The sequence below is a fragment of the Anolis carolinensis genome, chromosome 2, assembly GCF_035594765.1.
Source record: "Anolis carolinensis isolate JA03-04 chromosome 2, rAnoCar3.1.pri, whole genome shotgun sequence".
NCBI lineage: Eukaryota > Metazoa > Chordata > Lepidosauria > Squamata > Dactyloidae > Anolis > Anolis carolinensis.
In genome coordinates, this window is record NC_085842.1 from 68,425,811 (window position 1) to 68,449,292 (window position 23,482).

Below are 23,482 nucleotides of genomic sequence, written 5' to 3' on the forward strand. Positions count from 1 at the left end.
TTTAGTACTGGGATTAAATGCGTACAGTAGGCCTACTTATTATGCTAGTCCATTGAATGAGGTTTCAGAACTTAGAATACTATTGAAATGGCACATAATAATCTAGCAATGCCTAGAAAGTGTTCTTTCTAGGTCTCCAATGCAATTCTATGGCCAACTTTTGCTGGACCATAAGCCTAAAGGTGTTTTGTAGGTATTTCTAGATCCTCCTGCATGATTCTATGGATATGCTTTGGTTTGAAACCTAAGATACTGTTCGTTTCAGTGTCTTAGGATTCTAGATTCTACATGAAAATCATCTTATACAAAGGGACCTATGTATGTCTACTGTAATTTTAAAAGAACTTATAAGTGCAGGAATATTTATGTCACTGTACTGGTAAATACTTCTCTATAGCTTGGTGTGGAAGTGGATGAAGACATCTTAAAGGCTAGATTATAGCTAACCAGTGATGGCTGGTAGCTTCTCCACCAGTAGATGGACAATCTGTTCTGGGTTTTAGTCTGAAACTGAAAATAATAATTTAAGGTGCACCATGTGCAACATTGAAATACTAGCATCAAATGACAGGACTGAATATTTTGCTGTGCATAAACATTAGCTCTGGTAGTAAATTAATACCTTCCTATTTGAAAAAAAATAACAGCAACCACTTCAGTCATGCAAAGGAATGTGGAATTATATTTTTGTTCCTTTCTAACCAGTGGTTTCCATAAGCAAAGGCAGTTGACTCTGTTTTCCATCTTTGCTCTCCTGTTTTGTATCTTCTTGATAAAATGTTAGCAATATGTCATTGAAATACAAAATGATTATCCCTCAGACCTCCAATGATCCACAGTTGTTGACCTTCTACTGTCAGAAAGCTTTGAAGCCTCAGATTGGGAACATTTGTTGCTTGTGAACTGTGATAGAAGTGTGGGTATCTTTCTCAGCATGACAGAGTAGAGTGCTTGAGGCAGTGTATTCACATAGTGACTACATTTGTTTCCGGAGAATGTGGTAAATGCCTCTTTTGTCTCTTCCTCTTCCTTGTATTTCTTCTGCAGCTGCTGTTCTGCCTCATCTCACATTTACAATTATTCCCTTAACTTATACCACCTTCTGAATTGTATTTTTGTAATTCTCAGGCTTGAAACAGGATTTGAAAGACAATTTGATTTTACAGCCATGTAAAAATATTACTAAACACTATTGCATATTTTATTATTATACATGGGTGTGTGTGCACCCATATGGTAGTTTTCAAAGCCTAAGCACAATTCAAACCCTATTCTGTGCAAAATATTCACATGCCTTTTTGCACAAAAAATAGCATTTTCTGCACAGGAAACATGAAATATTTCTGTATAAATATATAATTTCCTGTGTAGAAAATTCTGGGTTTTTTGACATTTTTTCTGTCTTTATGCAAATCAACCACTTGAAAATTTTGCACAAAACACATATTTACTAGAAACATTTTATGTACAGAAAATTAATTTTTTGCATAGAAATATTAACTTTTTTGGAAAAGCATTTTTTGCTTGTTTGTTTTTGAAAAACTACCAGGTGTGAATTAAGTCCCAAACTGTGACACCTCTTGTAAGTTTGAGGTTCTTCTTCTCTGGGTTTCTCAATATTTGCAAAACCTGGTTTTTTGACAATTTTAAGAATCATTTTAAATATTATTTCCATCCTTGTTGTCAAAAGCATTCTTTCTTTCCTGTGACAACAGGAAAACTAGAGCAAAAAAGCTGGTAAAATGGAGATCCCTAGATAGATAGATAGTCATAGACACAGGTGTTTGTATTACAATTGTGTTATAAACATTGCATATTTTATATCATAGTCTTGATTTTGACAACTGGAATCAAATTTCTTTCATATTTTCAAAAGTCATTTTAATTGGGTCATGTCCATTGGTGGGTTGGGTAGTCTGCTTATCTTAAATAATGTCAAATAAATGTAGTGGCATTGTTCTGTGATGTTTTATCCTGAACTCACCTCAAGATTTCTTGTTCTTATCCTGCTTCTATTAGCAATTCATCTGCTTTCCTTAATTTCCACTACTGTCCAACCTACATTTCATGTACTTCTCCACAGATTATCATGAACTTGTGTACTGCATATATGGATTTTTGTGTGTTGATAATATGTGGTGTGATCCATCGAGGGGAGGTAGTATAAAAGTGATTTCAGCAGGCATGTAGACCCATTGTTGTATATTTTATGTAAAAACAACTTTTAAAGTTTCATGGATAGGGAATAATGTCAATATACAAATATATGTGTCTTTGGGCAACCCTCAATTGAAAGTTTAGGGTGGGACCAGGTAAATTACCTTGGAGGGGCACATCCAGCCTACAGGCCTTAGTTTGAGGACCCCGATCTACACTGTAGAATTGATGGAGTTTGACAGCACTTTAACTACCATGGGTTAATGCCATGATACATTAGGAAAGGAGATCATGAGGCACCATTACTCTTTGGCAGAGATGGCTAAAGATCTTGTAAAACAAAACTTCATGATTCCATAATATGGGGCCATTGTAATTGAAGTGGTGCCCAACTGCATTACTTCAAATGTGGCCTTAAGTGTAGGATATTACACAACTGGGATGACACAGCTGAGACAGCATTCTCCCATGTTTTCCCATTATATAGTGCCCTCATTGGTGGGATACAGAGGACGGATTGAGCAGATCTCAATCCCTGGAAAGGCACATATGGAGGGGAGCATGCCTTCAAGTATTGAGGTTCTAGGTTCTAGGCTATTTAAGGCTTTAAATGTTTCAACAGCACTTCAAATTTGGACTGCTTGGGTATTGCCAGACAGTGCAATTTCTTTTAAAATGTGTTATATGATTCCTCTCTCTCTCTCTCTCTCTCTCTCTCTCTCTCTCTAATTGAGCAGCAACCAAGGAGTGATCAGGACCATGGCAGGGGAAGGGATAAACTCCTTCTCTTTGTCCTGCCACATGAAACTTCCTTCTTCCTGCTCATCCCTGTGGCTCTTGCACAATTGAACTTGGCCCTATTTCAAAACTACTCTTTCTACCCAATTCCTTAAGGGGATCTGGAATATTCCCATTTACAGGCAGTCCCCAAGTTATAAATAAGATAGGTTTTGTAGGTCTGTTCTTTAGTTGAATTAGTATATAAGTCAGAAAAGGTACATTTTAAGTGTAACTCCAACCAAGTGTGTGTGAGAGAGAAAGGGGGGGGGAGAGCGAGCTTTGGATAGCATAGGGAAGAGTTAATGCCCCTGTGGTATTTGTTTTGCTGTCTGTGCCCCTGTTCAGAAGATTTCACCTCCCTTTCCCCCAGCTGTGGGAACTGGGTTTTGAAAAAATTGCCTTGTAAAAACAAGGATTGCTGATAGAGCTTCAGTGGCAACACCTTTTCCCCATGATTTCAGGAGTGAATTTTCCTCCTATAGGTAGACTTCTCTCGCTTCCTGTTATTTCACCAGATGTTTGTAACTCAGGGACTGTCTGTATGTGTTACAGTTGATCCATGTCTGGTGGGATGGAGGCAGAGTTGAACCCAAGAGTCCATTTTCTGCTGAGGCATGAGCATTGCATAAGGAAATATTGGGTTCCTCCTGATACAATACTCCCCCAACATGTTGGTGTAACTAGGATTTATTCCAGTGTATGTCACTAACAGGATGCTAGCCAGTGCACCCAAGTCTATAATTTTATACTATTTTTGGTTACTGCAGGGCATGGCCACAAAGCAGAAATGTATAACAAGCAGAATAAACAGTCTTCCTTTTTAGTCCTTAAGAGGAAATCCAGAATAAGAAAGGATTAAGTTTGGAAGATGTAACAGGACAATGTGGTACTTTTCTCCTCAATGTGCAAACATTTTTGAAAACAAGAAACAACCATCACAGTGAATAATCACTCATGACTTTAAACAAAAGATGAGTGTGATTTTTTGAATTCTTGACTTAATTGAAATCAGTGTTTATATAATGTGACAAAGTACCAAAAAAGGGAGACAGCCTCAACGTGTCAGAAAGAATGTTGAAAACATCTGATGCAAAAGTTGTGGAAAAAGCACTCATCTGCTTTAATTATCATCTAGGGCCAAAAATGTTAATGTGATTTCTTTGAAGAATTAGCATTATTTTTGAAAATGTATGTACCTCCTCAAAGTGAAACATGTCCACAAGCCTGAACTATATTTTTTCCCATATCTTTTTCCATACATGTTGCTTTCAGCCTCTTGAATAGAGCGGTCACATTTGAAACTATGGCTGTGTGAAACACAGACTTTTGCCACATCATTTGGCTCCACAAAGATTCTCTTTCTTGATCTTGCCCAGATCCTGATCTCCACGGAAGGCTTTAAAGTCTGTTGCTATTGCATGCCAGGTCTATATTTTTCTTTTACTTCTTTAATCAGGATAGGTAGAAAGTTTATTGAGGTCACTTTGCTTCTCAGACATAAGACACCTCATAGAGCACTAATAGTTTCCTCAGGCACATCTGCTTTTCTTTAAAGAGACAGACACACAAGTCAAATCTCTTTTACAAAAGCAATGGAAAAAATTAATCATGAACTAAAAGTACAAGAATATAAAGAAATTCATGGTTCCCCCCCTTTTTACCTATTAGTGATTTAAAAATTCTTTACGATTTTCTCTGATTTCAAAGTTTTCAAATCTTATTGATCCATGCAGAGATACAGAAGATTATATGTCCTTTGTAGAATGTTATATTTGAGGGTGCATTTAGGTGAAACATTAGTCTTGGGTGGAATGATCTTGAAAGCTTACATTAAACTATGTGATTGCTCAATTCTGTAGCCTAAGATAAGCTTTTCTTCAACTTCAGCACAAGAAGGGAGTTGAAGCTTGTATCCTCTAAAAATGCTTTAGGACTTTGTCCAGCCCACATTTTTTTAGTGAACTGATCTACGATGCACTTTCTGTACTACTAAACAGAGTATATTCATGGTAGCTTAAATAGCAAGGTCATTGTGGAATCTGATCCTATCCCTCAAAGTATTAGTTCCCCATTCACCCCCAGATTAGTGTTATTTACACATTTGATAAGCATACCTTTTATTTAATTATCTGAATAATTTTGGACCAGTACAAAGCCCCGAAGTCCCCCAACAGTCACTTCTCTCCAGTATGAAGAGCCACAATTGGAGAGTACTCTCTGCATTCAGTTTGTCAACCAATTATCTACTTAACTATAACACTGTCCAGCTCACAGTTCATAAGACTGATTGCAAGAATATCATGGGGAACCATGTCAAAAGCATTACTGAAATCAAGATATACTACATTAACAGCACTCCTCTTACAAGCACCATCACAAAAAGATATGTTTGGTTTGGTATGGCTTGTTTTTGAGAAACCCATGATGGCTTAGTAATCATTCATCTTAAGTGCACATACTGACTCTTTCATAATTTCTTCTAGAACTTTTCCAGGAATCATCATCAAGGTGACTGGTTAGCAGTTGCTCAGGTTCTTTGTGTTTTTTGTTTTTACCTCTTTTGAAGATGAAAACAATATTTGCCCTCCTTTAATCTGCTGGTAATTCGCCTATCCAAGAATTCTCAACGATTTTTACAGTGTCTCTCAGGTTACATTTGCAAGTTCCTTAGTACTCTTGAATGTAACTCATATGTCTCTGGGGACTTGAATTATTATACTCCCATAATAAATGAAATCGCTTACAATTGGCTGCTATTTCACTACATGATCTAAGTATTCTACCTGAGGTAACTATTTCATTCAGCCCAATGGTAATAAAAAGAAGACCTTAGTGTGGTTGTTTCCTATCCTTATTAACACTATTAGTTTTAGTCTTTATGGCTAACGGGAAACCCAGTGGATGTCACAGATTCATTGTGTGCTACAGATCGCTTAAAAAAATTCTATTACTATATGAGTGAAAACAACACTCTAGAACCTACTTTAAATGCTTTATTTTAAAAAGCAATAGGGCACTGATTACAAAATAAGAAGAAAAGGTGGGTGACATATTTTCAAAAACTATAGATAATTCCTAATTATTTGTCCATATTTTAAGGGCTTAGCTGAACCTACAGAACTCTTAAGGTCTATTCATCACAATGAATGGCATGCAAGTCCTGAAAAATAAAAGTGTCAGAAAGAAGATGAAGAAACAAGTCTGATGCTTATTAGTAAGGGAAAATGAAGAACTAAAAAACAGTGAGTTCTGTCTGTGCTTTTACAAAAGGCGAGACAGAGCATCAAATGATAAACAACAGAACAATGAAATTCAAAGCAAGCAACTAGATTTATAGCCTTGTGGTGATGTGTAAAGATGGTTATCACTTCATGTGAATTGTGTATGAGCCCCATTTCTCAATGTTTCTGGACTTCAGCTGGGCGGTGGGGAATCTGCACAGCATATTGCTCTCTGTGATTTCCAAGACTTTGGCTTGGTACAGCATTGTTTTTAGTACAGCAGGTTGCTCAAGTTCATACACATTGTAGGCTGTTGCTAGGCTTGGTATTTGCCTTCATTTCTTGCAGCTTAGTCATTGCCTCTTTGTAAAGTAAATGTCAGAAACTGATCCATGGGTGAGAATTTGCCCTACATTGAGAGTTCCAGACATCAATTAATGTACTTTTAAAAGTGGAAACTTTGCCTATGTAATTAGGTTGTTTAACCCTTCAGGTTTCAGTGATGTGTGAAATAGAGCTGATGAAAAGCTTGTTTAATGAAAAGATTAGTAGGTTGTCAGATGGGGACCATTAAGAGATTAAAATTTACCTTCTTGAAACTGTTATGAACTGATGATTACAGGAGTTCTTCCCCCTGCTTCTTAGGTTGCTTATTATGAAATGCATGTGACTAAAGAAAAAAACTTCCATTCTCAAATTCATAGCACAATTTAGACACAATGCAGTGTTTATTCCACCAATACTTAAATATTTTATTCACATTATACACTAAAAGTATTTCCCAAATAGTATAATATAACAATGAATGTGAATGTTAGCATCTTATTAATTACAGACATCTCACTAATCATGCACAACAGCCCAAGGGCAGCTGAGAACAGGAATTTGGGGGGATTTAGCAGAATAAGCTTCATATTGGAATTTATCCACTATATTTCTGCCATACTAGATAATGCCATTAGCTCATTCATGTTCACAAGTAAGGCTATGCTTGCAGAACTGTGATCCACTCTTTCTTCATTTCTTGTCTAAAAATGAATTCAATGAATTGTATTTGTCAAAAAGGATCATAAGAACCATATGTCATTGGAGAATTTACTTATAAGGATAATAGGCTTTACATTATTAAGGGAAGTGCACACAAAATGTCTGTATCAATGAAAATAATTTCAAAAAGTATTATGTTAGGGAAACTGCTTGGAAAATCAATATCTTAACCAAAATGGCAAACTTTGAAATGCATGTATGAAGGACATGTGCACACTTTGGAAAGTTCAGGGCAAACTAAGCTTACAGCTAGGATTTTTTTTTCAATAATGGAGATGAACTGAATTTAACACTGGAAAAATGTGAAACTGAGATAGATCCAATTTACAGATTCCAGTGAACAACATGTTCTGGTTGAAGGTATCATGGAATATATATGCACTATGCACTGGAAGTGTGCAATTTTTTCATTAGTCGTGCGTGAACTGCACAAAAAAACTTAGAATAAAAACTTACCCAATACTTTTCATTTGAATTTTGTAAATCTTGGAAGCATCCCAAAGTCAGTTTCATTTTAGCTCTCTCATTAATGCTAGCACTTAATTATCTACCTCATGTATACAATATACACTCGTTGCACTTTGCCCAGCTCGTTTTTACCCTCTTCACTTGGTTGCCAATTCCATGTCTTATTATTATAATTTTAACCTTTTTACTATGCTTAGAGTGTTATATTTTAATATCTGTGTTTGTATTTTCTGTTGTTATTTTATTTTGTATTGCTGTTTTTATCCGGGCTTGGCTCCATGTAAGCCGCCCCAAGTCCCTTCAGGTATAAAAATAAAGTATTATTATTGTATTATTATTATTATTATTATTTTCACTGCATGGAAGCAAAGCAAAAACAAAAAGCTGCCCTGGGAAGCAAAGGAGCCCTATGCCAGAGGATTAAAAAGAATCTGCCCTAAACTACCTTTCCAAGAATTCTGCTCAGCATCAAAAAGCTCGAATCAGGATAGGGGAGAGGTTTGTCCCTTCATAGCAGCAGCCAGCCAGAGTTCCAATAAATTGTTGAATCTCCAAAGAGGAGGACTAACTGATATTTCTAGTAAGCAAATCTCTGTGCTGGGCTGGGAAGAAATCCCTAAATGGAAGTTTTATTGATTAGTATGGGAGACATTCAATGAGATAGCTGTTGTGGCTTTTAAAAAAAGTTTTTGTCAAAACTTTAAAAAAATATCTAAAATCAGTACATGTATGAATATTTTTGAAAGTTGGGGGGAATGTTGTGTTTTTGTATAGAAAATTCAAAGAGATAGCTCTTGTAGTTTTTCTATTTTAAAATGTTTATAAATATTTTGAAAATTCTCCAAAATCCGCGGATAAATGAAATGTTCTAATACTTGATGGGCTAATGGTGGTAAATGTGTTCTGCCATTGTAGCGAGTTTCACCCCAATAACTGTAAAAATGAAAGAGAGGAGCCTCTGAAGTTTCCCCACTTGCACAATTACAATAACAAAAAAGCAATGAAATTTCGTTACTCTTGTTATAGTAACAAATGTTCACTAATGACACTTTAGAAAAACTTCAGAAATGAAGCACCCCCTAATTTTGTAATGATGTTTGAAACATTTTTTTCATCCATTGTACAGCCCTAATGAGCACAGAACCTTTGATACTGCCTCAAATAGCTTCTTAATTTGCTACAGCGAAAGTGATTGATCTGCTTATATTTTCTTTTTAAAAACATTTGTATTAATCACATGGTAAACAAACTATGAGTAAACGGTGAACAATCCATACACTGTCAATATAAACACATCACATACAGCAAATCAGTACTGATACGCTTATATTTTCTACATGAGTTTTGTGCTTTGGGTTGGAAGCCCTGTCTATGGAATGTGATTGGTAACTAGGCACAGGAGATTCAGATGTGTTCATAGCGGGTTGAGCATTGAAGTTTGGCTCTGGAGACCAGGATTTGAATACCCACTCAGCCATGGAAACCCACTGGGTGACCTTGGGCAAATCACATTCTCTGAACCTCAGACAAAGGCAATGGCAACCTCCTCTCAACAAATCTGGCCAAGAAAACTATGTGAAAGGTTTGCCTTTGGGTCACTATATATAAAAAACAACTTGATGGCACATCACCACTACCACATCACTATACCTAAATTTGCTTAGCTAGCAAGTATTGGTAGTGGTGGACTTTCTTCAGAATCAGCATAAAGAGTGTAAATATTGGGGAATTAGTGTTACACATGCCCAAGGCAACTGTTGGGCTAACTAGATTTTGTTCTCCAGAGATGCCATTTGTGTAAGATTGCTTCCTACTTTATCTAGCTTTCCTGTTTAGCCACCATAGCAAGCCATGGCATGAGTAAAGATGAGTAGATGCTGATTCTGTCCATTTTCTCCCCTGTGGCTTGGCTAGGCTCTGCTAGGCTCTGCTTTGCATTCTGTTCTGTCTGCTTTCTAGTTTAAATTAGGGTAATTTCTAAAATTAATTTCAGAATTGAGACATGTGCAAACTCTGGATTCAGAGCCAGCAGACTGTCTTTGGGGGAAGGGTGGGATCTATTTTCCTTTTATATGTGAATGGAATATGGAGACATGTTCTAGTTCATTTTTAAATGGGTCACAAGTATCTATTATAGTGCATTGCCAACCTTTCTCACTAGCACAAGTTGCTCCTATCTCTTTGATAAGGCATGATTGCCTGAGAGGCATAGTAGCTGTAACTCCCTTCCATAATCAGACACTTTATTTTTTCATCCTTATAAACAACCGAATTAGCAGTTCATTTCTCTCCCCCTCCTTTTTGTATTAATGATGCATATTGTGCTAGGTTGTGCCAGGTTTCATAGAATAAAAAAGTCCAATTTGAAACAACTTCAAGAAAAGCAGCCCCAAAGGATTCATAAGGAAGGTTTAGAAACAGGCCAAGCTTCATGCTTAAGTGTTGACTAAACTTTCTTAAATCAGAAGCTATTGTCTGAATGTCTTCTAATCCTACCAAAAGGCTGAAATGGGGATGTAGGGAGAGCCAAATGTATATTATCCCATCATTGGGTTATGCTCACTTTTCTTTTTAAATTTTCTGCTTTCCGTTCAAAAGTAGTTTAAAGTTAGAATTTATCCTGCACTGATGTAGATTCCATAAAAAAAAGTATTAGGTGTTGTTACTTAGATTTGTTACTTATTTTCCTAATACCATTGCAATTTTTGAACTGAATTATGCATTAATATATTGAAGTAATATATGGTAACATTAGACTGTGTTAAAACTCTATAAGATAGAGAGATCTCTAATTTTATACAAATTTCTCCTCTTATTTGATATGACTTCCAACTTAGATCGGATCACAAACTTCAGTGGATTTGGATACCCAATATCTCCTATAACTTAATTAATTTGGTGAATGGCCACATGGCAACATGAGATTCTGCAGATAAGTATGCTAAATTCTGATATCTCAGGCAACTTTATATATGTGATATCTTCCAGTTCCTCTCTGAGCAATTGATATGTAGTACTGGAACATGTTACTTCCCTGGACCCATGCTCCTTTGTTAATGTTTGGAGAGTGGAAACAGCCATTATTTCTAAAGATCCAATAAATAGCATGGACACCTGGAAAAAGACTGGGATACAGAAGTAGTTCGAAGTAATCATATGAAGCAACCAACTTTCATGATTCCAGACTTAAAATGGCTAATAGGGCAACATTAGCTTTATAAACACCATAGTTATTTAAGCAACACAGAATCTAGGCACTAGCACTGGATGTTTCCTCTTTTTCTCAACATTGGAGCTTTATTCCTCCTATGTTCTTCTTAAAATATTGCCACCTGGATACCTCTAGTTCCAGATGCGTGAACAACCATATGCAGTGAGCCCTGCAGAAACTGAACTGCATTTGGGTTGCTGTGAGTTTTCATTTATTTTTGCGAAAGAAAGAAAGAGAAAGAACTCATCTTTTCTGCCAAAGGATATAATTACAGCTGCCAACATAGCCATCTTTAAAGAGGGATGAAAGAAACCAATGGACCAAAGATTATCACATACTATCAGTCCTGATGTTTCTGTTATGCCCGCTCTGAGAGATGCTGTGCTTCGCAGTGCCAGCTTCTGAGGAACATGAGCAGCAAACTCTTGCTGAACTCATCTGCATTTGGTGGGCCACACAGAGAACAGAATGTCAAGCTTGATAAGTTTTTTTTTTACATCACAACAATTTTGTTCTTATTTCAATTGAAAAAAAGCAGTTTCTTTTATATATATTGTTTAAAGATGTCAAGACTAGGGTCAGTTGAGTACATTCCATATATATATATATATATCTCAAGTTCTTATGTATTTTGGCTTCTGACTTCCTCAAGTGCAATATCTAAAGTTGCACTCCTCCTATTATTTTCCCATATATCCTTTTCCATCCATCACTTGGTTTGTCTCTTTGAATTAATATGTTCTTGGGGGTGAAAACAGCTTCTTGTAGAGTTTGACACAATAAGTACTCATATGAAAGTTTGTTCTCTAGATGCTAATGAAGAAAAATAGTTCTAGACATTGTAATTCCCCCCTTTGAACTAAACAATCCTCCCATTCTATATTCTCTAAAGAGTGGAAACATATTTTGAAACAACTCATATTAGCACTATAGTGTGTTTTACATTGGCTCAGAGACAAATAAAAGTTAAACAAACATAACTTTGGCTGACTACTGTGTCTTTAGACATCCCTCATTCCATTCTCCCTTCATCAACCAAGATTAATTGTTTTAAGGGAGGACTTCCATCTTCCAACTAAGAATGTTGAAATTCTTTCTACTTGAAAAGCAAACAAAAAATTATTGGAGTCTTTTTATTGTTGTTATCACTTTCTGAATGTTTCCACTTATTTTTGATGATCTTTGTTGAAGAAGGCAGATAATGTAAAAGTCCTACACAGAACTCCTCCATTTTCATTCATAGTTGCTGGCTTCCTCCTTTCCCATGTTTCTTGATTCTTGATTCACCATCAAGCCAAGTCATATTGTGATCATACAAATGTTGTCTATATAGCATTAGATTTATTTGAATATTAATCAGAAATTACAGCGTATTTTTCTTCTTCCTCCACTTTGACTCTCCCAACATTAATAAAAGCATATTTAATATTTTAATATTTTGCTTTAAAATATCCTGAACCAGAGCAATATATGAAACAAATACAAAAGACCTATATGAAACAAGACCATAACTAATTAAAATAAATAAAGTAAATTAATTATTATTATGTATTAATATTATATTGTGCATTAGTATATAGAAAAATAATTGAGTGTGAAAACTTCAGCGAGACCTCTAACCAAATCATACTGTATGAGTACAAGTAAACAATAATCAACAGTCACAGAGTTTCCAGCCTAAAAATGAAATAGACCCCCCACCACACACACACACACACACACACACACACACACACTTACAAAGTCAGTAAGCTTCAAAGGTGTAATAAATAATATCATACTTTAACAAATTCTTTGTGTCTAATACCATCTATTGTGAAATGCATAGTTAAGGAAAAGCATGTCGTATGATGAGCAAATGTCTTTCACTAGCTGTTCAGAAGTGGAACTCTCTGCCCTGAATTGTGGTGGAGGTTTTTAAGCAGAGGCTGGATGGCCATCTGCTGGGGGTGCTTTGAATGCGATTTCCTGCTTCTTGGCAGGGAATTGGATTGGATGGCCCATGAGGTCTCTTCCAATTCTAAGATTCTATGATTCTATTATTCTACTTCAAGTAGTGAAAGACGTCTGCTCATCAAATGACATTCTTTTCCTTCTAAATATGTGCTAAATGTATAACTTGTTTGAATAAAGTAATTTCCCCAAAGTCAGCCATACATAACTTTCATTCACCCCAGGTTTGCAGGTCTCTATTGTCAGGACTATATTTTTTGCTACTAGTCCTTTAAAAAAAACAAGTTGTGGAGATTTCTACATGGCTTTTCTTGGTTATGATTGGTGATGCAGCCATGGAACAATGGCTGCCAGCTCTTCCAAAAAATGTTTGGTTTTCTTTTTAATTTGTTTAACAGTTCAGGAAATCGTTATCTTTCATACAGCATGCATATTCTGAGATTAGAATCAAAATTCATCCATTTTTGGCTCAGCTTTAATTTTAGTAGTATGTTTAAGTACTTAAAAAAAAATCCCAGTAGGGATGGAAAAATGTGTGAAATCCTATGCCATTTCCTAAACTGTTGGTAGAGGGAATGGTCTCTCTTGGGTGTTTTAGCTGGCATAGCTGCTCTTTTGTCCAGACTTTCCCCTACCACATTGAAATCCAAAACAGACAATAAATGGTATAGCTAAAGAGCCTTATCCTGAGACCTTGAAGAGGAAAGAAACTCCATTCCATCTTACCCTATGGCAGATTGCTGTCCAGATGGGAATGGGTTTTTTATTTTTACCTCTTTGATTGAAATCCAGGAAGCTGAAAATGGTTTTATGTGGGCTACATCATATCGTTTTTGTAATATTCTGAAATGTTCCTTCATGACTTCAAACAGAATTAAACCTATTGTATAAATGACAATGTTCACCCATAATAAAATTTTCTATGCTTTGTCCCTGAGCATGTTTGTCCACTGAACTTACTACAACTTCATCATGTGAGCCTTTAGGGTTATGTTTGTATGTCTTGGAGTTTTGTTTTCAGATGTCTTAAGCCAGGGGTCCCCAAACTACGGCCCGCGGGCCAGTTGCGGCCCGCCAGAGCCATTTATCCGGCCCGCGCATGCACATTTCTCTCCTCCCCGGCCCACACACACCTTTCCCGCCGCCGCCAAGGAAGGTGCACATGGGGCGAGTAAAAGGCCTGCGCCTTTCCTCCCTCGCCCCGTGGACAGCTTTCCTGCCGCTGCTGCCGAGGAAGACAGCGGGAAAAGTGTGTGCTGGTCGAGAGAGAGAAAGGCACACGCCTTTTCCTAGCCCCATGGGCAGCTTGCTGCTGCCAAGAAAGATGCACACAGGGCAAGAAAAAGGCCTGCGCCTTTCCTCCCTCGCCCCATGGGCAGTTTTCCCGCTGCTGCTGCCGAGGAAGACGCACATAGGGCGAGGAAAAGGCCTGCACCTTTCCTCCCTCGCCCCATGGGCAGCTTTCCCACCGCCGCCACCGAGGAGGGCAGCGGGAAAGGTGCGTGCTGGGCGAGAGAGGAGAGAAAGGCGCATGCCTTTTCCTCGCCCCGTGGGCAGCTTTCCCGCTGCTGCCACCAAGGAAGATGCACAGGGGTGAGTAAAAGGCTTGGACCTTTCCTCCCTCGCCCCATGGGCAGCTTTCCCACCGCTGCCACTAAGGAAGGCAGCGGGAAAGGTGCATGCTGGGAGAGAGAGGAGAGAAAGGTGCAAGCCTTTTCCTTGCCCCGCGGGCAGCTTTCCCACTGCTGCCGCCGAGGAAGATACACACAGGGTGAGTAAAAGGCCTTCGCCTTTCCTCCCTTGCCCTGTGGCCAGCTTTCCCGCCCCTGCCACTGAGGAATGCAGCGGGAAAGGTGCGTGCCAGGCGAGCGAGGAGAGAAAGGCGCATGCCTTTTCCTCACCTCGCATGCACCTCCCCCCCCCCACCGCTGCCGAGGAGACAAGCAGGGAGACAAGGCAAGACAATCAGGGAGTCCGCATGTGCCTCTCTCCCTCGTCAGTCATTCCAATGTGAATAACTGAAAGAATACTCTACAGCCCTGTTGTGGATTCATTTTTCTTGAGGCTAGCAATCTCTTCCAACGGTGATTATTGTTGTTGTTGTTGTTGTTGGTCAGGGGTTCTTTATGTTTTGGTGCACAAAAGCAGAAGGGGGGTTGGACTAGTTGGCTGAAGGAGTCTCTTCCAACCATGTTTATTACATTATTATTATTATTATTATTATTATTATTATTATTATTATTATTGGATGGCTATCTGTCAGGGGTGCTTTGATTATGGTGTGGTGCTCAAAAACAGAAGGGGGTTGGAGTAGATGGCCCAAGGGGTCTCTTCCAACCCTCCTTATTATTTTTATGATGATGATGATGATTATTAACATTGAGGCTGTATTTGTTCCTTTTTGTTTGTTTTTTACTTGAAAATAAGATATATGCAGTGTGCATAGGAATTTGTTCATAGTTTAAAAAAAAATTATAATCCGGCCCTCCAATGGTCTGAGGGACCGTGAACTGGCCCCCTGTTTAAAAAGTTTGGGGACCCCTGTCTTAAGCCAACTCCAAGAAAATGGGGAAATGGAAGAAGGAGGAAAGGAGAGCTGAAACAGTATGTATGTAGTGATAAAAACTACAACCAAAGAATAATTTCCATAAATGGAAACTCTATAAATGACAAAACCCCTAAGGTCAGCTATTTATGTGCAAAATTGCCAGAAGTTTAAGCAGTTATCCATTAAAGTCGTGTGAATACTTAGATAATTGAGCTTTTACCATGCACTGGGATAATTAACATTTCTTTAAAAAGGTATATTCCATAGGTCAGCCACAGAGGAAAATACCCTGAAAGTGCTGTTGGAGCTACTGCAGAAGTCAAATTGAATGAAGAGTTGTCACTTTAATTCACTTTCTTTCCCATAAATACCCTTGGTTTCTTTTAGTTACAGTGCCTGTAGCTTTGGAATTATTTCAACAATAAAATCTCATAGAATATATATTGCAGTTTTTTCATATATCAGTCATTTGATGGTTAAAATGATGGGGGAAAGTTGGGTTGGTCTTGCTTTACTGAATAAATAGCGCTCATAGTCATGGATATCAGGGTGACAATGTAGGAATCTTATTGTGGACATTGAGCTACTTTTCACAGCAACAATTCTTCTGTTCTGTCCCAGTTTTCTGTTATCTGATATTTAGAGGCAAACAAGTAAAAGATGTTCACAATGCAGAATGGATCTATCTGTAAGCAGATGTTTGTTATGATGCACTGGATTCCTGATAATCATATTAAAATTGCCTTAAACACCATGCAAAGATAAATAATATGCTAAACACCATTAAAGTGTGGAAAAGCAACAAGAGGGCAAAAGTAGTTAAAATAGCACATACTTCAATATTATTTTGAACAGATTCATGTGATTGGAATTTTAGGAAAGTCTGGGGGGGAAAAGAATTCACTATGTAGCAATGTTGTAATGGTGCTACATAGTATGCAATGATCATATCATTCCAGGGAATACTCATGACTAAGATATTCATTTAATTTAATACAAATCTTATTCTGCAGAAAAGAAAAGAAAATTGGTTGGTCATATGCTGGTCTCCCTGATACACATTTGTTTGCTACCATCGCTGCCACTTCTGCTTCTGCTATCAGTGATTGACAGGTGCAGATTTCTAATTCTAGGATACATTTTATGAGGAGCTCTCAAACTGTTAAGCTTTGTGGTAAGAAAGTATGGAACATTAAGATGGCTACTCTTCCACATTTCACTATTTCAGAAGCATGAAACTAGCTTTAAAACTTCATACTTCCCTAACATCTGAATTAACCTTTTGAAACTTTCCAGGGCACATCTGTAATATGTTCTACTTTCATGCAAATTGACCACAACGCCATTAGAAGAAAAGGAGGGGAAAGGAAGAAAATCAGCTTCTTGCTCAATATTTTAGGATTCTACTTTCACAGAAACAACTCCATATATCCTTTTGAATTGTTGCAGGCTTACTTGTGACCATTACTATGCTATGTGACATGTAAAAATGGAACCTCTGATTGAGAAGGAAGAATGTTAATGCACAAATATCACTGTTTAGCTAAAACTTGTCTGAAAATTTCTTCCATTTCATTCAATAAATAAAATATATTACTGCCATTTCAGTTAGATTCTTTTTCATTGGAATCTTAAAGGTATGTAGCACACAAATTCCATTTCCAATTTGTTAGGAGTGAGGCCCTTCTGAAAGCCACACCTGCAAACTTTGTTGAATTTAAGTCTAGAAAAATAAAAGTTCCATATTGTTTTGATAACCTATTATGGTGAATGCAAGACACAAATATTTGCATTTTTTAATCTTATATCAAGTTCAGGATATGAATCAAATTGGACTGGCTCTTCACTGCTCTAAGTTGAAGCAAGGTATTTTCAAAAGCAGTAAATTGGGGTCTAAATCAGATCTTACTGTTAGTAGAATGTACTTGAGTCCCAATTTTGGGATAAGGTCTCCCATTCAAACCCTAACATCCCTAGGCAGAACTGGATAGCTTCTATCTCTGAAACCCTGTGGAGCTGCCTGTAAGCAATAATGATCAAGATGACCACAGATGAGATTTGGTATCTCATCTCCTTGTTTCTCCTTTTCCTCTGAAGATCTGAGGCCTAAGGATGGTTTCAGAGAACATTCCAAATCAAGGTGAAATAAAACCTCATAACACATATATGGAGGGCTATTATAGACATGATTACTACATTTGACTGTCACAAGCATTGTTGCTTTTCATGTGGTTATTAGAACAGACATGATTTTTCCATAAAAAATAGTTCTGCTATTAATATTTTTCCCAACCATGTTTTGTCTTATTCATTATTGGCCTTTTGCCACTCTGTCTCAAACTTTTAATTCTTTTTCTCTTTTCCTTGAAAGCTTCCTTGTAAATATAATTAGTGTATAAACTATATATTGAATATATAGAGTGTAATTTTGCACTGGAGCATTCAGAGCATAATGATCTGCATTTCCAGCCCCATCACATAGGCAACTATCAAGGCTACATGCTCTGCAAATGCCATTTATTGGGTAAGGACGGGGAGAGGCGGAGGCAACCAGGCAACACTTGACTGCATTTCTGCTAGCATCAGAAGAGAAATGGCACCGCTCTCCTACTTATACAGAACAACCTTATTTCTTTCTCCAGTTGAATAAAATGCTAGAGCGATTTTTTCCTTGAGTTCAAGCTGTCTATTTTTAGTGCCTAATTGCCCTCACTGCTATTTTAACTCCTGCTGAGTTTGTGTACAGGGTGCCTTGAAGTGTAACCTACTGTATTCATAGGACCCACATCTGAATATGCATTGTACTGTGCATTCAATTGGTCAGTTTTTGTTGCATGCTATCATGTCACTTCTGACCTATGGCAGCCCTAAGATGATAGATCTTCTTTACAGGATGTGGTGTGTGGCATTGCTCTCTTCCAAATCTGAGAGAGTGTGACCTGCTGAGCGAGTTCCATGGACAAGTGAGGATTTGGAGTCCCAGAGCTCCACCTTAACTCACTACTATACCACTCTAATTCCCGCTTCTGCTTCCACTGTATATATTAGCATAGTTACATTAGCATAGTCTATCAACAATTCTTTTTCTCCTATGTTTTAGACAGGAAGTCCAGAGATTGGTCATTGAGTCAGCAAGTTGAAAACTAGCCCCATCTGAAATGTCTGGGGTTGTCAAGAACCACTGTTCTTGACCTTATTTGATAACAACTTTGACTTCCTGGTCTCCATGTTCTTTCACCTCTCCTTCTAGTTTGCTTCTGGCCATCATTTAAGGCAGACTTCAGGGTGGTCCAAATTCTGTTCCAGGTGGAATGGGGCAATCTTAATTGTTTAGTCTCTTATTAGTGATGGTGATCTATTTTGTAATCGTTCTAGTAGCATTTTAAAAAAATGTTGTTTGAAATTTCCCAAAAAATCAGTGGATGGGTCAAACATTATGAAACTTGATAGACAAAGAGTTATTTGCTTCCATTCTTGCAAATTTCATCTCAATGGCTTTAAAAATTAAGCAGAACGAAGCCTCTGAATTTTCCCCATTTATTTAAGTGCAAGTGAAGCAAGAAGCCATTATCTGGACAAAACTTCATTTTCCAGAAGCCTTGGGCTAAGCCAATCAGGGCAGAAGGAAGAGGGGCGGAGAGGCGGGGCCGTCGTTCTGGTAGCGTTTTAAAAAAATGTTGTTTGAAAATTCCCAAAAAATCAGTGGATGGGTCAAACATTATGAAACTTGATAGGCAAAGAGTTATTTGCTTCCATTCTTGCAAATTTCATCTCAATAGCTTTAAAAATTAAGCAGAACGAAGCCTCTGAATTTTCCCAATTTATAAAAGCATTGGGCTAAAGCAGACGTTTCTCCAATAGTACTATGCCCACTTTAAAACTACAATTCCCAGATGTCCTAGGCCCTCTCTCCTCTTAACATTCCCCACCCCCTTTTGTCCTCACTTAGAATCATAGAATCATAGAATAATAGAGTTGGAAGAGACCTCGTGGGCCATCCAGTCCAACCCCATTCTGCCAAGAAGCAGGAAATTGCATTCAAAGCACCCCCAACAGATGGCCATCTAGCCTCTGCTTAAAAGCCTCCAAAGAAGGAGCCTCCACCACACTCCAGTGCAGAGAGTTCCACTGCTGAACAGCTCTCACATTGAGGAAGTTCCTCCTCATGTTCAGATGAAATCTCCTTTCCTGTAGTTTGCAGCCATTGTTCCATTGCATCCTAGTCTCCAGGGCACCAAGAAAACAACATGTTTTCTCCTCCCTATGACTTCCCCTCACATATTGAATGAATGAATTGTTTATTGTACTAGCCATAGGCCATGACATCAGTAATGTACAACCTTTATAAGCACTTTCCAATATAAACATTAAAACTTGTTAAAACATTTAAAAAATTTAAAACTAGCTCTTTAAAATTATGATAGCAGCAACATAACAATGACAGTGTCTGATTTGTATCATCCCAAACCATCACCATTTCCATTTCTGTCCTCAAGTATGGATTTTGCTACTTTAGCTCTGATCTTTTGGGCTGCAATTGCAAATGTGGCAACCTTTAGTGTTATATTTTTGGAATAATCTGCTAGCAAGTCACAGATCACAGCAGATTGTTGCCATGCTGCCCTTTCTATACATGGCCCTCCTCATGTCTCCTCTCTCTCCGCCTTCTCTTCTGCAGGCTAAACATGCCCAGTTCTTTAAGCCGCTCCTCATAGGGCTTGTTCTCCAGACCCGAAATCATTTTAGTTGCCCTCCTCTGACCATCTTGACCAAACTTTCATAAGGTATATGAATTCTTGGAAGGTATGAGAAGTTTAGAGAGAGAAGGAGGGAGGGAGGGAGAGAGGTAGAGGTTTGACTCTTGGACTCCGATTGTGGCTTGATTCCCCACTCACCCACCCACTTGGGCAAGTCACACACTCTCAGCCCCAGAAAAGCCAATGAAACAGGAAATAGCACTTTCAAACCAGGAACTGATTTCCTTATTCAGAGGCTGATGGCCATCTGTTAGGAATGATGTGATGGTGTACTATGATTTCTGTTCCTGGGTGATAAATGTCATTTCCTAATTGGTTCTGTCATAGAAACATGGCAAAATTTATGACAATGCCTGAACTTGGTCTTTGCACAGGGGACATGGAGCACATTATGGTTTGCTGGGACACTGTCCACCAATTTAACAAAGTTTCAGCCACAAAAACAAAGTTTCTGAAATAGAACAATTACTTTCTAAGTAAAGACAATTCAATTAAACAGGAAATAAGACTTTCAAACCAGGAACAGATTTCTGCAAGTATTAAAAATGGTTTATTATAAAATCTATGAAAATTCGCCAAAACTCAGAGGATAAGGGAAACATTCTGAATTTTGGTGAGCTGGCAGTGTTAAATGGGTTCTACCACTGTACCAAGGTTGAAGAAGATAGCTCAAAAAATGAGGGCAGGAGAGTCCGGTAAACCCCTCGGTGCTGTTTTTGGCCACTGCGCATGTGCGTCCACCATTAACAAATTAATTTTGAATATTCTGAATATTCTTAAGTTTCAAAACTTTTTTGGGCCAAATTTTGGAAGTAGTTTCAGAAACGAAGCGCCAGCGCCCCCTACTTTAGAAGCGAGTTTAGAACCATTTTTTCATGGCATCACTCATGCCTAATATGTAATGCCTGGCTGGCACTCCTGTGTTGAGACAAGATACTTTGTTTTTAGTGTGATTGTAACTGGTTTTTAAATGTTCTTCTGTGTGATTTCTATAGAACTGATCAAACTTTCTAACTGGTCTTAATAGCATATCTTTTTACAATCGTCTTATAGCCAGAGTGTGAGCCAGTATGGAGGAAATACAACAAAAAATGATAAAGTCCTACAATGATTCTGTCATGCATAACCTTACAATGTCTATACTGGATGAGTACAAAGTGACTTGCTCCAAATGCCATAGACCTCTGTTTTTATAACTTTAGGTGAGAGGCAGAAGGCCTTTTCTTCTCAACTATTTATATAGTACTTTTCAGGAACATGCATGCATTATTGGCTCCTTTAGTTGAGTATGGTCTACAGAATTGTGGCTCCTTTCCGCCTGCTTTAATACTCTTCCTGGTGGAAACGGGGGGCGGGGGGACTTCTTGGTGGCTGCAACCAGACTTTTGAGCTTCCTCACTAGAGAGGCTAGAGTTTTCCTACTTCATTGGGTTTTTAGGAACTGACAGCAATAAACTTTTCATAGTGCTCTCTGTTGTTGATTTTTTAAAATATGTCTCAGTACTTAGTAGCTTTGAGAAACTTCCAACCTGCCTAGAAAACAAATAACTGGGTTTCCAAGGGGTAGCAGAGGGAAGACTGGCAGGATGATTTGGTGATGTCATATTGGGATTCCTGCATGGCAACCTTATCTGCAGGCTGGAGATAAGATAACAGCAAATGGTACCTTGGGGGGGGGGGGGGTAGCAAAAATCCCAGAGCTCGATTCACCCTCCACTGTCAAATAGCTGTTGTTGTTGTTGTTGTTGTTGTTGTTGTTGTTGTTGTTGTTGTTGTTGTTATTTACAGCAAAGACAGAACTGGCCTTTAAAGCCATTATCAGCTGTCAGTGTTGTTTTGCCACCTGCAGTACTTTTATTTTGAAACCTAGCCTATGTATTTTGTGCATGGGCGCTGACACAACTTGGGCGCATGGAGTAACAAAATCTCCACCAAGGAGGCCAAGTAGAATTCAGAGTGCTTGTTTGCTGAGAGCTGAGGTTTTCTTTGCTTCCTTTCCATTGCTGGGATGTTGGAATACAATCAAAGGCTGGCCCTGTTTCCAGACAAACCTGTCCAAAAACAACAGAAACAATTTATATTTGACTTTATTTTGTCTTGTTTTTTGGCCTGACTACAGAAATCTCTTCAGTGGATTGTGAGTGCTGCCTTGAAAACAACATGCTTGACTGCTGGCCTCAGAGAAAAATCTGACATAATTGTAATGGGTACTACTGAGCTTTGACAGTTTCTATGCACTGAACCCCTTCAAGTCTCTTTTCCTTGACTGGACACAAACACCATAAATATACTATACAAAGAACTCAAATTGTAAAGGCTTCACTTCTGAATGCTTGGGCCTAAAATCAAGTTGCTAGTCCCAATAAAAGCGAATTCACTGAATCAATGTGATTTATTCAAGTGTTGGCTTACCATTCAGCAGTTGATTCATTAGCTTTCTACTAAATAGGTTTGGAACTGGATTCAGGCCACGGGATTCATTAATTTTCTCTTTTGAAGAACATTTCCATGTAACCACTGTTTATTTTGATAAACTATTAAAGGGAATAAAGATGCAAAGTCCTTTGCTTTTGAGCCTGTGTTGACAACACTGCTATATTCTTTGTTCATTCCATTTTTCAGTTTCCCAATAACAGTTGTTTTTAGAATGATGTAAAAACTATGGTTTTGAGGAAATGACAGAGTGAACTCTAGGTATTCCACCATGTTCTGAATAATTGTTCTTTTCCTGTACAATAGTACAGGAAAATGTTTTTCATAGAGTGTTTAGATGCTTGAAAAGAGATTATTATCCAAAATGTGTTGGGCTCAGAGCAAACGTTTTCTCCCTTTTGATACCTTGAGTTTTCTCCCAGATTGGTCTACCAGTTTTTTTTTTTGTTTTTGTTTTTCTGAAGTTACCTCCTCTATTAATAATGCCAAAAGTAATCACATTCCCAATCAAACAAGCACCAAACATCCACAAACAAAACTAGTACAAAAAACAAAACAGATCTCCCAAAACCAAGATCTGTAGAGTAAAAATCATAGAAATAGCCAAGAGGGATTCTAAGAGACAGAAAAATAATAGCAATAGTGAATACTCCTAAATTGCACTTCTATTTTATATTTTAACATTACATCTTGAATGAATGCAGGCATGGACTGTTGAATTCTCTTTTGGAATCTTCCTCCATATCATAATAATTCAAGCTTGGTCACTTCCCTTTCACTTATTTCCCAGATTTCTTTTTTTATTGTGTCAGAAGCGAAGTGAAAATATATGCAAGTCTCTTCTGGTGCGAGAGAATCGGCCATCTACAGAGACGTTTCCTAGGGGACGCCCAGATGTTTTACCATC

At 37.9% G+C, this 23,482-nt stretch overlaps 1 protein-coding gene across 18 annotated transcripts in view; it reads left to right on the forward strand.

Moving 5' to 3' along the window:
* The window catches only part of erc2 (ELKS/RAB6-interacting/CAST family member 2), a 698,491-nt gene that overhangs the window by 615,243 nt on the left and 59,766 nt on the right, over window positions 1-23,482 (forward strand). Inside the window, exon 24 of one of the 18 annotated variants that reach the window (XM_062969889.1) lies at window positions 16,682-23,482. This exon is cut by the window's right edge and continues 1,990 nt beyond it. The exons of the other annotated variants lie outside the window; for them this stretch is intronic. The gene's annotated coding sequence lies outside the window, so the exon portion shown is untranslated. The remainder of the gene's footprint in view (window positions 1-16,681) is intronic. 18 annotated transcript variants of the gene reach the window in all.